Source organism: Hesperophylax consimilis, chromosome 5, assembly GCF_061612785.1.
Source record: "Hesperophylax consimilis isolate HC1 chromosome 5, BYU_Hcon_1.0, whole genome shotgun sequence".
NCBI classification, from domain to species: domain Eukaryota; kingdom Metazoa; phylum Arthropoda; class Insecta; order Trichoptera; family Limnephilidae; genus Hesperophylax; species Hesperophylax consimilis.
In genome coordinates this window covers 31,912,823-31,928,396 of record NC_142840.1, presented here as the reverse complement: position 1 = coordinate 31,928,396, position 15,574 = coordinate 31,912,823, and the positions used below count along the sequence as shown (strand labels likewise).

The 15,574-nt window shown below is 31.7% G+C and overlaps 1 protein-coding gene across 1 annotated transcript in view; it reads right to left on the bottom strand.

Annotated features, from left to right (window-relative positions):
- Nucleotides 1-15,574, bottom strand: part of LOC149423782 (cytoplasmic dynein 2 heavy chain 1-like) — a 96,168-nt gene that overhangs the window by 26,776 nt on the left and 53,818 nt on the right. The gene's annotated exons all lie outside the window — the stretch shown is intronic.

The window sequence follows — 15,574 nt, the reverse complement described above, 5'->3', positions numbered from 1 at the left end:
TTTCGTTCATTAAAATAAAAACATATTTATTTTAATATTTTATTCCAGAAGCGAGTAGAGGTCGTGCAATTCAATAAAGGGGAAAAAACTTGAGTCCTAAAAGAGCGATTTCACGACAAAATAGTACTAAATCTTACTTACATTCAAACATTAAAAAACGTAAGAAAGTACTGATGTTAAATATATATAAGCTAATGAAATAAATAAAATGAGTAGTTGTCCAGTGGGAATATAAAAAGATAGTATCATCTAGATAAATACAAAAGACTTACACAGCCTTACTAAAAACGTGGTGAAAATTTTATTTAATTAGTAAACGACGTGCATATGAGAACATTACTAATATAGAAACTGACATAAAATAGTTCATGGAAAGATATATTATTTAGTGTGTACACAGCCAAATAAGGTTTTTTATTTGTTGTATAAACTTGAAATTTCTAATCACATTTCTGAATATTTCCAAGGTATTTTAAATGTGCTATTTATGTATTATTTTTTAAGATGTCGTTATAACAAATACATTTTAAGAAACTCTATAAAATTACCTTCCTCATTTTTTTATTTGAAATATACTTCGATATTAATAAATTGTAAAATTTTAATTTCAAACATGAAAAAAAACACATATATATATCTTCGTGTCACCTGTTTCTGTACTTCATTTTATTTAACTTAATTTCAATTTCAATTTGTAATATTTATATTTTTTTGTAATATCTGCATTAACTGTAAAGCGCCCCTGAGGTGATATCTCACAAAAGCGGCACTATACAAATCATCCAATAAATAAATAAATAATAAATAAATAAACATGTAATTTTACTCCAAACGTAAAAATTTCAGTTTCAGTCATTTCAAAAGCGAAATTTTGAAAACACATTTATATTATTTAGGGAATCTGCAAGAAAACAGTCTCTCCTCGTTTTTGACTCGTTTATACAATAAAAAAATAATTCCCAAAGAATAATAAAAACAATAATCAGATTTTGGATTCATTGTCAGCGCAATAGAAATGTTGATTTTTAAGATTTATATTTACCTCTACATACATAAAACAAATATATTATTAAAAAGACATCACTTTTATAGTTTTCTTATTAAATTCACGCGGTAACATTCAATTAAAAAATAATATGTCTGAAATAACCACTCTTTTTCAAGACGGGAATTTCACGTGTCAGTTTGCTGTAATGCGACGTTGCCGGTTTTTTCGGAGTCCAGTTAAAGATATATTTTATTATTACCAACTCAAATCTAAACTTTTATAATATTTATACAATGTGTAACCAAAACACCGTTTAACAATTGTCAAGTGATTTTTTTAGTATGTACTTATTATAAGATGCCTTCCATTAGATATAAAAGGGTGCCGAAATGTAAGTAATATTATAAATAATTTGCACTCAATACAGCTGTATTTAGTGACTAGATCTGAATAGCCAGGTATATATACTTCCAAAACCTTCCTTCTCCACTCTCCGTTAAGCTGATTTCGGCCTTAGGACATTCCCCAAATTAAAAAAAAAATATATATATATATATATATAGATCGATTGTTTTTGTGAAAGCTCATCTCAAGGGTGCTTTACAATGAACAAAAAGACCTTGTTTAATACAAATTAAACACAGACATGATAAATTAATTCTCTCTCATAACTATATAAGTAATAGTTTATAATCAATTTAAAAATACTCTCAACATGATCCGACACCAAAGTATACGATTCACTTGATAGTATATGTTTGTGTAAAATTCTTCATTTTCTGTGAAAAATCGTGTTATTTTTGGCGATTTTCGCGTTATCTTTTGACTAATTTCCCGTTATTTTTGGAAAAGGCATTAATTTTGCACAATTTGCATTTCTTTCAAGAAATTTGAGTTATTTTTCGGAAAAGTTGTGTTTTTTTTTGGAAAATTCGCGTTATATTTAGGAGGATTATTTTGAAACAAAAGTTATGCTATATTCCCCTTTTGGTATTTTTCAGTAAAAAAGTACCGTTATGTTTTTTTTTCAAAAACCTGGAAAATAAATATTTAGATTGCATTTTTTACGAACCAAAAAATACGAAAATTCGCGTATTTTACCCGAAAATGATGAATTTCGCGTACAAATTCGTCATACAAAACGCGAAAATTTCAGGTCTCTTTGTGTTCCCCGACTGAACCTAAAATTCACCATCGCGTCAAATGTTTACTTTATCCTCTTTTCTTTATATAGCAAAAAGGATTCAATTGATAAATAAAATACAGACAAGGGTGTAGCTTGCTCGGTGCCATAATATAGTTTTTAGAGAATAAAAAAGGGCGTTTCTCGACCTAATTGGCCCCGAACTTTGAAGTAGGCATCGAAGAGCGGCGCCCCCCTCCCGCGGGCCGAAGCCCCTTGCCCCCCCTGGCGACGGGGCCCTAAAACTTCCGAGAAGAGAAAATAAACATAACGCCGACTCCGGTCATCCGCCCGCTAGCCGCCTCGGTCCTCGCTCCTCGATGCAAGTCTAATAGGTATGTACTCCGTGAAGGTGGGCAAATCTCATCATCTGGTATCCAGATTGGTATTAGTGGCGACTTACGATATAATCCGCGTGTAAACATACCTCTTCACGAATGAAACCCTCAAGCGGTGTATACAGTACCTACACACACCACTTATGAAATTAACGAGTTTTTTTAATTCTAGATATACTTAAATTTCTTAGAAAGGCCTACATTAGAACTGGCTAGTGAGCTGAAAAATTCAGTTATTTTTTTTTGGCTAAAAACGGTGTTATTTAGCTAAAAGGATGGTATTTTGTAATAAAAGTGAAGATAGGTTTTAGTCCAGTCAGTGGGGAGTTTTACCTTGCAAAAGGTTAGGTAGTAGCGATTTTGATATATGTTGTTAAGATTGGGACTCTAAAGAAAAAAAAAAGTTTTCGACCTTGGGAGGGTCGAGCTCGATCCGCCATCTTGGATTGAAGGTGCCAAAATTTGTTTTTTTTTAAATAATTGTGAAGTGGTCGTTTTTACAACCAAATTGTTGAAGGCAAACTTAAAGACAACTAAATTACCTACATTTTTTGTAGAGAGTTTTTTTTTGTAAGTCTAATAGGTAACGAGTTACAGTGGCGGAAATGTGAATATTTTTTTAAAAAAGTGATGAAATTCCCAACTTTGTAATTTTTGCGGGTTATTCATTACATAATTATAATAATTTTGTTAACTCATTTCCACACCACCATGAGGTAGAGAACATTGCGCATTTTTTTTATTGTGGTATCCCCAGTAGGTCAAATCCACAGATATACCAGCGTTATGCTACAGTAAATTATGTTACATTACTGTGAATTATGTTACTATAAATTATGTTACTTAATAACAGTCTTCGTCATCAATGTCATCATCTAACTCATTGCCTGTGATATTTGGGCTTCCATTGACAAAATCTCTTCTTCTTCGTCCTCGACATCGACGTGAACCTCTGGCGAATTTCGGCATGTTTGACCATTACAGCACCCACATACAATAGAACACTTCAATCCAGCTTTCCTGCAGCCACATGCAACGCCGCATCCTTTTTTACAATTGCATGAAATAAATTTTAATAAAGTCTCGGGTGCTGGTTTCTTTGTCATTCTTACTGGAACAAGCCCGTTGATGTCACGTTTCCAGGCCCAGTTTTCTGGATTTTTTTGGATTCCATACCATTTTTGGACTTGATGGTACGTTCTAAATGCTTGGTACCGTGTAGCGTCGTTCGTTGGTGGCAAAGAGGCAAGATTGAATTTGCTTTTTGTTGTCGACTTTGCGAAACGTTTGTAGAGGACTTCTTCCAAGGTTTCCTTATCCATGTCACCCCCGTATAAAGCAACAAGAAAGCGTGTTCCTGCAACTGCTATGTCTTCTGGTGTTGCATCATGTTGTTTGAAGATTCTTATCATGGCATTGAGTCTTGTGTCGTTTTGCACAAGCGAACAAAATTTATTTTTTCCTTGGTTGAAGAAGGACGATGTTGTATCGTAGCCGCTAAAGGCATGAAGAAACAGAATATTCTCAGCCGCCTCTTTGTATTTCACACTATTCGCGGAATACAATCTTTCAAAAGTTTTGCCTCTACCGGGTTTGCGAAGATATATACTATTTTTTTGTGGTGCTAATGCTGTCATGCTGTCAGCAGAACTAGGAGATCAACGTCTTCGCCAATAATGAAAACAGCGTCATATAATGAACACAAGGAAATCGCAGTATTGACAATCAACTCATCAGCATCTTCTTCAGCCTGCTTAACTGTAAAATCATCCTGTATAATTTGTTTTTTAACATCGAAATCAGACGGACTTTGTTATTTTCATTGGCTAAAAATCGTTCTTGTGAAACATGAACTGGCATTGTTTCGTCGAAAAGAACATCTGCAGACATGTGCTTCTTCGATCGGCGAAGTCTTTCTGCGGTTTTCGTATTTTTTCACCATCATCAAGCGGATATCCATCGAAAACAATGACTGCATATGATCCATAGTGATTTCTTACATAGTGAACGTACTTCTCGCAAATTGACCCAAAATAATCATTCTGATTCCATACAACTTTATGTAAAAGATATCCTCCATCTACAACATTAATTTTGCTACCTTCAAGTTGCACGCCTTCTGGAAGTTGTTCAAAAACACCATAAAATGATGATTTCGTACCTTTGCGCACGAGCACACTGAGTGACCGAGCATCCAGGCAACGTCCTGTAACCACCCCGACTCAATCAGTGTTGCCAAGTCAGCTGTAGACTAGGATCCCACTATAACAAATCAACGTCATCGAGCACACGGATGATGCTATATAAGTATATTGTAACGTAGAAATACGTTAAAATGATATTGTGTAATATGTTCGTACAAAATTTATCAAGAAAACTGGAGTTTTACAATTTTTTGTCAAAATTTTCTTCTTTCAACCGCTGTAACTCATTACCTATAAGACTTACAAAAAAAAACTTTCTACAAAAAATGTAGGTAATTTAGTTGTCTTTAAGTTTGCCTTCAACAATTTGGTTGTAAAAACGACCACTTCACAATTATTTTGAAAAAAACAAATTTTGGCACCTTCAATCCAAGATGGCGGATCGAGCTCGACCCTCCCAAGGTCGAAAACTTTTTTTTTTCTTTAGAGTCCCAATCTTAACAACATATGTGAAAATCGCTACTACCTAACCTTTTGCAAGGTGGAGCCCTTTTTTATCCCCCACTGACTGGACTATTTGTTAATTATACAGAAAAAAGTGATGGAAAGCAGTTTTATAGACAAAATCGAAAAATAAATGACAGTACTCTTTCCATTTCATGATTATGCTTGTCAAAACCGTAGACAAATAAATATTTTTAACGTACATTCTTAATTTAAAATACCAGAAAATAGTGTTGAAAAACAAAAATTCGCGTTTTCGCGAACAAAGTGGCGAATTTCGCGTGAAAATTTCGCTTTTGTGATAAAGCGAAATTTTCACTTTATAATACTTTTGTGATAAATTAGCTTTATCACAAAAGCGAAATTTTCATAATTGTTTCTAATAGTGGAAGGATGATCAATGATTGAATCAATATTATCGTATCGGTATAAAATAAAACAAATGGTTATTTAAAAATTTAGATCATGTAGCGCGAACGAAAGCTGCATAAATATTATATAGGTAAACCTATATAATATTTATTACCTACGTGCTGCACAATTGAGGAAAAAGACAAGCTATATCTACTAAAATTTATAATTTTATGGTAATTCAAAAAATATAATTACCATTAATCGACGTGTTCTTACTCGACGCGATTTTTCAGCATTATTTTCTAAAAATATTTAGATGGGTATTAGCATCATTTTTATCCCAAACACAAAACCTGTATAAGTAACGAAGGGTGACCAGATAAATCATCAATTTTTTTTTAATTTTTTTATAGTGAATACCTCACAAGAGTCCCAACTGCTCCCGTCTGGAGCCAGTGAGACTATGGCATCCCCAATTGGGGGATGTTGTGAGGCTGAAGGTAAGTGGGGAAGGGAAAGAGGAAGGTGGGGAAGTACCTGGCTATTCAGATCTAGTCACTAAACACGGCTAAAGCCATTTGGAGCAACGTTTCAATTCTGAATGGTGGTCTTACACCAGGGCGATACTGGTAGTATCTTTCACTCTGGAACGTGCCGCAAATATACTATATATTATTTTAATTAATTAATTGTGAAAATAACACAAATTAATCAAATAAAATTTATTTGCGCACGCCGGGTTCGAACCCGCGACCTTCGGAATGGCAGTCCAATGCGTTACCACTGGACTATGCCGGCCGTCGATGATAATTCATCGCATCTTTAAAAAGTTATATAAAGTCGTGGAAAGTGATGAAACAAAAACTTTATTAACTGGGTTAAGTAGATTAGGTTAGGTTTAATTTTTGTTTTTACATCGTTTTTAATGACTTTATATCACTTTTTAAAGGTGTGTTGAATAGTTGCTGTGTTGAGTTATCGTGGAACCGTAACGAATTCTTGAAATAATAAATTGAAAATTATTCATATAATTGCACTCACGGTTATTTTGCTCTACCTCCTCGATAGATACGCAGGTACATAAAAAATCAATTTCCACATAATACTAGCCTAAGGTGATAATATTATATGTGACATAAAAAAAAAAAAATATATATATATATATATATATGAGTAACATTAAGACTGCATCTGAAAAGTATGAATTTATCCTGCAAAATGTGGGATTACCCGAATAACGGTTTCTCTAAACGTGTATTAAAAATATTATCTACATAATTATAACACAAAATGCAACACCAGCATTTACTGTGCTGACATGTTGCACGGTTGAGTTGTTAGCAATATAATATATACCTTCTTTAAAATGGATTACATCTATTTACTGTCAATATCTCCTGTATAATACATATTCTCCTATGTACACTGCATCATGTATCACTTTTAAGTAAAAGCCTTTTTAGGCGTATATATATATAAATAAATAAATATATAAATAGACAAATGGGTACTGAAAGATAAGTTAGTCGTTGCGTCACTGACATCGGTGCGTTTAGAAAATTTTTGGAAAAATTTCTTTTTTTGAACTAATATTACTGAAAATTGAAATAAATTTTATTATTGTTTACACAGGGTGCAGCTAAGGGACTTACTTGATGTACTTTAACCACTAATTCCTGACAATATTTGGAGAAAAATATGAATGAAATTTTGGCCGCCTCTTTGACGTTTCTTTAAACTATAAACATCACTAGGTATTACACCATTAGGGTCGGGTGAGGAGTTTAGCGATTACTCTGCTGAGATCGGTGTCGACATGTGAAGATATTTTTATGTCAAACCCTTGGTCCCCTTTTAGTTTTCAATTGTCAAAAAGTACTAGAAACATAGCATTTAAACTTTTTTTTTCATGTTATATTTTGAGTACTCTCGACCGCTATAGATACTAGGCCCACGCCCGTATCACTGTAGTCGTAAATAAGTTAGTTAAAGCAATATTTAAGTGGGTTGGAACCTACGTATATGTTTTTTTACTCCAATTAATTATGTGAAATACTTCAATTCATAAAATAATCGAGGGCAATATAGATAACATTATCTAAATATTTGGTATACCTACCTATCTAATTTAGAGCAAAACTTTAAAAAAACATTTACATAAAGAACTTCGTCTTCGTTTTCTTCCCTTCTTACGTTTTATAATTGGTCACAAATCATGATGCAAAAATATTTAAACAAAAAGCGCAAACATATTACGAGAAGAAATTTTCACTGGTAGGTAGCGAAATTAGCTATTAGGCATGAAAAGTATAAGGAAAAACGCAAACAATGTTCTCTTATCCAATATCTAGACACATCAAATAAAGAATACCGACACCCTCTTCGCAGATCTCCTATTTATAACTCCTCGATCTGGTCCTCCCATTATAAAATACATTCAGATTCAATAGAAAAAATTCAACGAACATTTAGGACGGGTTGTTTCGGAGAATTTGAACAATTCATCAAATTTCAACGTTCATTTTCGGGTTCTGTGAAAGACTTATTCAAGTTCTGTTTTTATATCATTGTAGGCTAGTTGCTTGACAAAACTGAAATAAAAACAGAACTTGAAAAAATCTTTCACTGAACTTGAAAATGAACGTTGAAATTTGATGAATTGTTCAGATTCTCCGAAACAACCCGTCCTTAGACACATTATTTTTAAACTCTGTATTCCCAGTGAAAGTATAAACTATAATTACTTCATGAAAAAATTAAATTTATTAAAACTCTCAGATCGAAGAATTATATCCGACTTAATATTTATGTTAAAAATTGTAATTGGTAGTGTAGACATCCTTGATTTAATTAACCTCATTGAATTTCATGTACCCATAAGAGCTAATCGTTCTAAAACCCTGTTTAATTGTAACAATTCCAAGACTGAGCATTTCAAACACTCGCTTGTACCTAGATTGCATGAAGTTAGTAATAGGTATGCAGATGTAGCGGATCAGAAGCTAGGTACAAAAAGGCTTTACTATCATATCTTATAAATCATTACTAATACAATGTAAGTCTACTCATACTTGTTGATAATATTTTGTATGTACTTGTATCTCCTTCTGGTATTAATTTTATACTTTTTGTCTTCATTTTATGATCAAATGCCACAGATAATTGTTATTCTGTGACATGAATTATGATGTATGGTATATTTATACCTTTGATATTCAGTAAATAAATAAATAGATCTCAACTGAAACGACTTGGGACGAGAATTACGAAGAGAGGACGAAATTATATAATTTTAATTTCTAGGGGGAATTTTGGATAAAATATTTTTTCGCAATTTCGATACATAACATAACGACCAACAACTGATGAAAGCATACATATTTGCAAAAGCTTTTACCATGTACATCTACTTACTTACTTTTCATTAACTAACTAACCAACTAACCGTCACGCCGTTTCCGCAGGGGTAGGCAGAAAGTAGGTCTTGGCATTTAGCCTTGCTTCATTTACATTCATACATCATATCATACGCACCCTTGTGTTATTCTGACACTTGGTTCACTTGATAGTGCCATCCCTTTCTCGGACTTCCTCGGCATCTTTTACCATTTATATTCGCGTCCTATATATTCTCATCAGACTAATTTTTTCGTTCATTCGCTACATGCCCAAATCTCTATTTTTCATAGAACTTTAAATTAGTCTTCACATATTTTGTAACCGATCAAAAGCCATAATTTAGGATGGTTAATTGTAAATTTTATTTGCAAACTAATTCATATTCGTATATTTCCACTGCGTAAAACGTTTATTTTTTAAATAGTTTATATTAGTATAACTCCACTGTATAATACGTTTTTTTTTAAATAGTTCATATTAGTATATCTCCACTATATAATAAGGTTTTTGTATAAAATGTTTTATTTTAATAAAAAGACAAATAACTTTGTTTACATCACTTTATTTGTACACAATCAACATTTTTTTTTTTTTTTTAATATTTTTATTTATTTTATAAAATACAGTATAATGTTTAAATTTACATAGTAAGAACATATTTCAATAAAAATTAACATGTTTACCTTTACAAGAGTCTAAAACTCGTGTGTAAAGGGAAAATAATAAAAACTTAACATACATATATGTAAATAGAAGAAAAAAAGAATCATAAAAACATATAAAGTGAAGAGATTTTAGTTTTTTTATATAATAATTTATAAAATAATTTAGTGAGATATCATCGTCATTCTAATTCGTTAAATTATTTATTGTAGTGAAGTTAATTTTATTTTTAAATTTATTAAAATCCGGTTCTAATCTCATCTCAGTCGTTAATTTATTAAACCATACCACTCCAGTGTACGTGTAATAGTGTTGTGCAAAACTGGTATGCATTAATGGAGTCCATAAGCGACCCATTGTATTTTGCCTATTGCTCTCGACACGAACCATGGCATGGTGTGACTTCTTATACAGATCTTTGTGGATTTGAAGTAGCGTATTTTTCGTATATGTATTTTTTAGTGATGGGACTTGAAAATCTTGGAAAAGTTGTAAGGTTGGGTAGTCTGGTGGTTTTTTTATTAAAATTTTTATTAACAGCCTTTGAGTGATTTCCAGCGGTAAAAGTGATGATTTGTAAGCTCCCCCCCACGCAACGATACCATACTGTATTATTGAATGGGCTAGAGCGTAGTAAATATTTTTAAGAATTTTTAAGTTAAGTATATTTCTTAGACTAATAAATATGTAAATGAGTTTTCTTAATCTATTTATGATATTGTTTATATGAGTTTTCCACTTAAGTTGACTATCTATTATTACACCTAAATATTTAATTTCATTTTTATTTCCTATGGATAAACAGTCATTATTTTGGCAAGTAGATTTTTTTGATATGCATTTTTTTTAATGTATTTTAATATTTAATGTAATAAAAGGGTTTATTTTGTTTATACTAAAAATTATATAATATGTTTTTTCAATATTTAATGTTAATAAGTTTTTATCAAACCATTCTTTTAACGTGTTGATATCATTGTTAGCAATTATTTCAAGTTCATTCAATGAATTCGCTTGAAATATAATTGCAGTATCATCTGCATATGAAATGAGTTTTCCTGTTAATGGTAATTTAAAGATATTATTAACATATAATATGAATAGAAGAGGGCCCAATATGGTGCCTTGTGGTATTCCAAAGTCACTTGTGTTCGGTTCACTGAGAGTGTTATTTATTTTTACATATTGACTTCTAGAGTTCAGGAAACTTTCTATCCACATTTTGGCATTATCTATAATTCCTATTTTGTTAAGCTTGTAGAGTAATTTTTTGTGACTTATGCTGTCGAAGGCTTTCTTTAGGTCTATGAATATTGCAAGAGATTTTTTGCCTTTGTCTAGTGCTTGATGTATTTTTGTTGTTAAATCTATGATTGCGTCCTGTGTGCTTATTTTTTCGCGAAATCCAAATTGTTGGTCACTCAATATATTATTAGTTTCAATAAATTTTAGCAGTTGCTTTTTTGCTACCTTTTCAAAAATTTTTGAGATATTTGATAATACTGATATAGGTCGGTAGTTATTAATTTCTTTAGTATCACCTGATTTAAAAATCGGTGTAATAATAGTTTTTTTGTAAATAGATGGAAAGATTCCTTTTTTAAGACTATTATTTATGATATGTGTAATAGGTTTTTTCAAAAAGTTAAGATTTTTTTTCAGAATTTCAACGGTTATCCCATCAAAACCTGGTGCGGACTCAGTTTTTAGGTTTTGTATTATAACAACAGTTTCTTGTTCGGTTATCGTTTCGAATGTTTTTACCGTTTTATTTAATGAAGCTACTGGAATTCCTGATGTGGTGGTATTATCTATGTTGTTAGTAATTTCGTTTGCGAGATTTTTTCCGACATTTGAAAAAAAATTATTGAAAGCATTCGCACATAGTTTTGGGTTATCAGAAACTTGCATCATATTATTGTTAATGTGCAGCTTTAAAATGTCACTTGTCTTTCTTTTTTTATCAATTATTTCATTTATTGTTTTCCAAATTTTTTTACCACTGTTACCTGAATTTAACATCTTTTGTTTGTAGAATTCTTCTTTGGTCATTTTAATTAGTGCCGTTAGTTTATTTCTGTATTTTTTAAAGTGTAAAATAATCGAATTATTTAGTGGGAATTTTTTTGTAAGTTTAAATAATTTTTCTTTTTCTCTAATGGAAACCACTAGACCATGGGTAATCCATGGTTTAATTTTTTTGAATTTTTTTTTGTATATTTTTTTGTGTATTTCACAGCTTGAATCTTTTATATGCTTTTGTAAGGTGTCATGAAATTTTAAAGCACTATTATTTACATCTTCTGTGCAGAATATAGATTCCCATGTTTCGTGAGACAGTTTTTCATGAAGTATTTGTTGGTTTATCGATATTTTAGGCATGTTAGATTTATTACTATTATTAATGTTTTGTTTTTCTATGTTAAGGTTAAGAATACATGTATGATGGTCCGTTATGTTGTTTCTCCATATTATTGTTTGAAGATTATCAATGTAGTTGGAATTACACCATATGTGATCAATACATGATGGTATTTGATTATTAAATTCTCTAGTATATTTATTAATACAGGGTTTAAAATTTAAAGCGGTCATCATGTTAATATAATTGTCCTTTTCAATAGTGTGATTATTTTCAGCAATGTTAATATTAATATCGCCAATTAGAAAATTATTTGTACATTTATTATTTAAAATAATATTATTCAATTCTCCAATAAAAGTGGATATAACAGCAGAGTGTGTCCTGTATATTGATATTATTTGTATAGGTAGTTTATTATTAATGCTCAGTCTTATAATAATACAGTTTGCATTAGTCATATTCGTTTCAGTAAAGAGTACGTCTTTAAATATCGTCTTCGTGTATATAACAATACCACTATTTTTGTTAATATTGTTTTATGTTGTTTTGTTATATATTGTTTTGTTAATATTTAATACATGTTTCGTGAACAATGTTCACTTCTTCAGGATCAAACGTATACATATACGTTATATGTAAACGATTACGATCAAACGTATACGTTTACGTATATGTATACGTTTTATCCTGAAGAAGTGAACATTGTTCACGAAACATGTTGATTGTGTACAAATAAAGTGATGTAAACAAAGTTATTTGTCTTTTTATTAAAATAAATAATGCCATCACAAAGTGAAAACCTTTCCGAAGAAGTTTTCTTCGAATTAATGTGTATTTAAAGTTACTTTTACCGTAAATAAGTGTATGTAGTAGGTTGATAGGTATTCGTAGGTTAAATATATTACTTAAAACTAAAATTAAATTATGATTTAGGTTATGGTAGGCAAGTATTTTTGACAGAAAACGCTCAACACAATTTCTTAGATAAGCATTTATAAAAATTATAAAAAAGCATATCAATGATTCTCAAACCACAAAAGCTTTAAATTTTTCAACTCGATCATAGCGAAGTTCCAAATTTAATATGTTTAGAAGGTAGGTAGGTACATATTTACTTAGTGATAATTGACATTATTATACGCCATTTTCGCCGATAGAGATGGGAAAAAACTTGTGCTTGAAAACATGTGGCCAGCTCGGCTGATGTGGTCATCAAATTGTTTCCATTTAACATTGTTTGTACAAATCAAAGGGACGACTCATTATTTTAACGAACTGATTGTGCGGGTACTCTCTTGGCGGCTTGACTTTTTATCAAACGTCGCTTCCTGTGACAAGTTCAGTGCTTTAAAATCATCACATATTATTTCAACGAGAAAAATATCATCAATTTTTTTTTAAATTTTGATGCGAGGTCAGGGTTTAGCGTTTTATCCACTTGTATCTAGGCGTGACGTTATATTGGCAAGAAAAACCACGAGCCACAAATGTTATTCTAACTCAAATACTCACCAAGTATACTTGCCTACGTGAATTACATACAGGGTGTATCGGCACGTACCCGACAAACTTTAACCAGCTATTCCTTAGCATATTTGGGGTAAACATCTTATGTGCACTTTGCTGTCCGGTAACGTTTTTTTTAATAAAAAATTTACTATTCATATTTTCACCACATGTCACCACTGTTTTATCCTTTGTCAAAGTTTGAAAACCCATCTGGCAATATTTTATTCGAATTCCGTTGAATAATGTACGTGTGTACCTATATTGGCGCGCTTTTACAATCACAACGAAATGGGACGGCACCATTCGTCTCATTTTTAACTATTATTATTTAGTGTGTGCGAAAGAGCGAAGACGCTTTTCGACATACTTGCTTATAACAGCTGTTGAACACGAAAAGCAATGCCAATGACAGTGATGTAGTATGGAAATTTTTAATTTTTTGTTTTTAATTGAAAAAAAAATGCTACCGGACAGCAAAGTGCCCATAACATTTTTTACTCCAAATGTGCTAAGGAATAGCTGATTAAAGTTTGTCGGGTTAGTGCTTGGACTCCTTGATGGAGGACTTTTTCTAGGTTTGCACAAGAAACCCAACTTCTTTCAACCGTCTGAAGCTAGTGGGAGTTCTTTTGGCAATGGCATTCCCGTTCGGGTACGCTGTGAGGCTTAAGGGTGTAAGGTAAGGTAAAGTGTAGGAAGTACCTGAAGTCAGATCTCGTCAGCATTGTAATCAAAGACCGCTAATGTCATTTCAACGCTTTAAACATTAAAAAAAGGTATTTCACAATTTACTCATAACATATAAAACATTGTAATATTGTTAAAATAATAGAGAGTATAGAACCCGCGACGACTGAGAGTAAACCCGACGCTTTGGACACTATCGCTAATAGCTCCATTTTAACATATCTCTCTTCTCATAAATGTGACGCATGCAACAGAAAAGAAGGACACATCGGAGCTATGAGCGGCAGAACCACAATGCACTCTTCGGCAGAATGTTGAATCTTCAGCTTCCTAGTCAAGTTGTATTTTTTCTAGAAAATCTGTGAAACTAAATTACTATTATTAATCTCTGATAAAAGAGGTCAACTTTGACCTCGCCGGCAGATAGGGACGTGACCTCGCGAGCATATTTGGAAGTTTTTTTTTATCGGGTTTACATACGTTAGAGACCTCTTATCGGCATTTTGTTCTCTTTGTGTTAGGAATTCATTCACCACTCGGACGTACATATATTTTCGTGTGTAGTTAGTTATTAGCACAGGGAATAATAATATAAATTATAATTAGTTCAACTGTTTGGCTTCGATAACTTTGTGACGAATCAGTTTTGTTGCTATGGTAGGGTCCATGCTCTTGCGAATAATTGTATAGGAACTATATAATATAAACTTCTGCTTCCTTTGCAGAACTTTAACTGATTTTAAGTCCATAGATTGTATGAGAACCCTCTATATTTCATTAGTCAGAAGTCAATTGGAGTTTAATTCACCTATTTGGTCCCCTTTATATAAAGTTCACTCCAATAATATAGAAAGAGTTCAGCACAAATTTCTTAAGTACGTAAATTTTAAGCTCGGAATTCCTATTGATTACATTAATTATGTCAGTTTGATGAATCAATTGCATCTAATAACACTGTCTGACAGGAGAATTATTTCAGACCTGGTTGTGTTACACAGAGTCATTAACAACTTAATTGATAGTCCTGCCATCCTTGCCACTATTAAACTACATGTGCCGACTAGGAATACAAGACAAAATATAACATTCTTCTGTAATACATACACGACCAACTATCAGACACACTCACTGACCAATAGGATGCATGATCTGGGCAACAAGTATGGGGGTGCTATTGATTTATTTATTGACTCCATATATAGAATTAAGCATAATCTACACCAACACTTTGTTGAATCCTACAAATTAGAGTAGCGTTGGTAAATTAGTTTTAATGCTTTATCTTATATGTAGTGTTGTTGTATTTTTTTTTTACTTTATGTTACTCTTATGTTTTACTAATATTGCTTCATATTCTTTAACATTTTCTCATTATCCTTGTAATCACAATTTTACAAGTGTGTATTTTTTACCTTCTTTAAAATGGATTACATCTATCTA